We start from the raw sequence: 3,212 nt of genomic DNA, 5'->3' as shown, positions 1-3,212 counted from the left end.
GTGTGTGTGTGTGTGTGTGCACAATCGGATCCTTCTAATTAATTATATTATTATTTAGTAATATATTGCAATACTCAAAAGAAATTTGGAGATAATAAGGCAATAGGAGTCAGTGTCAGATTAAGTCTACTACTTTTTAATTTTAGTTAAAATTCTTTAATTTTAAATTCTAAAGATAAACTCGTTATTTATAGCATTTTCGGCCCGATCGGGTTTGCACCAACCTGGATTGGATTAATCTTTCCTATTGGTTGACGTCACCCGCTCTACCAATAGGAGAGCACAAAACGCCATTAATCCAACCCAGGTTGGTGCAAACCTGGCCGGGCCGAAAACGCTATTAGTTTAAAAGATAAAAAGAAAATCAGAAAACTGACATTAGTCGGTGTCGTCCTTGCATAGTAACGAAGTTTTCCTATCTTGACTATCGATCGTTTTCTGATTTCCTTTTTACCTTTTAAACTAAATAACGAGTTATCTTTAGAGTTTAAAATTAAAGAATTTTAACTAAAAATAAAAAGTAATATACTTAACCTGACTGGCCAACAAGTCAAAAACTAGTTTTTGACCAGATAATTGTTGTTTATTGTTTGCGATATGGTGTTTTACGTTCATGGTGAGCTTTCTTTCTTTCACTGTGAATTAAGTCTATTAAAGTTTTCCAAAAATTTCATCTCTGATATATTCTAAAAATTGTTCTTCTTTGTAACATTCATCTGAGTTTAACTTTTGTTATAGGATTTTTTTGTGTAGCAGAGGAAGCTCACTATGACAAGATATTTATTACGTATACATTATATCTATAAAGGTGATTTATGTCTCTGAAGAAGGCTAAAAAATGAGCCCGAAACATGTAAGCGCGTTATTGTAATAAAGAGTTTTGTGTTATATCTGTATATTATTTGCGCAACGACTACCGCGTCCGACTCCTATTGCCTTGTCATCTCCAAATTTTTTTTTAATAGTAAGTAGTCCTTATAGATTGATTTATATTACAATACTATTATAATCTCTTTACATTTACGTATAATAGAATTTCACGTCTGATTGTTTTTGTCTTCTACATAATTTCTCTTTCAAAACCAGCATACTAAACAATTTAATATTTTTATTCTTTGGATCTGTCATTTTGATTCATTAATTTTTATGTTTTATAATCTCATTTTTGTAATCAACGATTCATCAAACCTTTAAAAATAATTAGACGACGTATGTTCTATTTCTAAAAAGTCTTAAAGGGAGATATAAATATATATGTATGTTGAAATATTTCATAAAACTTGATAAAATATATTTTACTAATGTTGGTTGTTTGATCAAATATATAATACAAACAATTTTTTCCATCCTAAGATTTTCTTTCAAATAATGATAAATAAAATATATTCTGTAACAAAATTGACAAGTTTTGCTAGTGTATTCAGATGCTTATTGTAAGCAAAAGAGTTCCTATACGTATCACACTGTGCAACAAAAATAATTTTTTTTTTTTCAAACATGGAAAACTTTTTGCCAAACATGGAAATACAAAGGTATCCTTAAAAGTAGAGGCAAAATGTAATACAAGCGTACGTGTCATTCCGTATTCAATATCAAATCATTTGCGTTTTTATACACACTACCACATCCCCTGCGCGCGCTACGCTCCATTAAACTCTCCTTTTTAGACATTATAAAATATAATATTACGAATCTGGATTCAAAATGTTTGAATAAGAAAAATGACCGAATCATTATGGCGGTTTGAAAATTTGAAAATTCAAAATGATTGAATCAATATGGCGGATGGAATTCTTCAGTTAAATACCATAAATAATTTTATAATACAATTATTTATTATCGAACGCTAATGTTACCATGGTACATGTTGCTTCCTTTTTTCTCATCGTTTGCACAGGATTACTACGTCGGAATTTTCGTTTACTCACCCTTAGTTCAAAAGTTATACGAAATTTAAATTTTGGCTAGCCAACTTCACGCTAGTACCCCCAAAATTTAAAAATCGAATAATTTTTTTGCATTCGTTTGTTCATCGTTTGCTCACGATTGCTCCGTCGGAATTTTCGTTTGCTCACCCTTAGTTCAAAAGTTATACGAAATTTAAATTTTGGGGGGCCAACTTCATACTAGCGTGCCGCCCAATGTTAAAAAATGGAATATTTTTTTGCATTCGTTTGCTCACGATTGCTCCTTCGGAATTTTCGTCTGCTCACCATTAGTTCAAAAGTTATACGAAATTTAAATTATTAAAAAATCGAATATTTTCTTCTGCATTCGTTTGCTCATCGTTTGCTCACTAAAGCTCGCATTCGAACAGAATGAGCGCAAAAATTTTTTTGCAGATATAGAGCATAAATAGCGCATTATTCCATAATTTTTTCATTAAATTTGGTTAAGTGGGGGAGGGGCCAGCTATGCAGACGTGACTAGGGGTGAATATGGCTGTTGACTCCAAGAGAGAAGTGCCTTAAGTGTTGCAGCGCAAAGACCAAAAATGCCTGGAAATAAAAGCGCATAAATAGCGCATAAATCCTGTAAATAAATTAAATTTATTTATAAATTTATAAATTAAATATATTAAATAAATTAAATTTATTTAATTTTCCAAATCGGTTGTTTTTAAAGTGTGGGGGGGGCTGACTTACTGCTTAATTACTCAGCCCCGTCACAAAAAAATTTTTTTTTTAGCTAAACGGAAGAGCGCAAAAATTTTTTTTTGCGATATGGGTAGCGCATAAATAGCGCATTATTCCAGAATTTTTTCATTAAGAGTTGATTAAGTGGGGGGTCGTCTAACGTTTGCCTAGCTGTCCCCGCCACTCAATCAAATTAATAACGCCCCTGAGGCTTTGTTTACAGGCCTGTCTACAATACACGGAGTAAGAAGTAAGAGTAAGAAATTGACCAATCACAGTCGAATGTGAGAAGAATAATCGACTGTGATTGGTCAATTTCTTACTCTTACTTCTTACTCCGTGTATTGTAGACGGGCCTTTCATATGTCAAGCAATTGGAAAGCACCCTTTAAGATCTCGCAAAAATTTTTTTTGCCGATATGGGTAGCGCATAAATAGCGCATTATTCCAGAATTTTTTCATTAAGAGTTGATTAAGTGGGGGGTCGTCTAACGTTTGCCTAGCTGTCCCCGCCACTCAATCAAATTAATAACGCCCCTGAGGCTTTGTTTACAGGCCTGTCTACAATACACGGAG

Source organism: Trachymyrmex cornetzi, unplaced genomic scaffold, assembly GCF_001594075.2.
Source record: "Trachymyrmex cornetzi isolate Tcor2-1 unplaced genomic scaffold, Tcor1.1 scaffold392, whole genome shotgun sequence".
In the NCBI taxonomy this organism is placed as follows: Eukaryota; Metazoa; Arthropoda; class Insecta; order Hymenoptera; family Formicidae; genus Trachymyrmex; species Trachymyrmex cornetzi.
Note: the sequence above shows the minus strand (reverse complement) of the source record.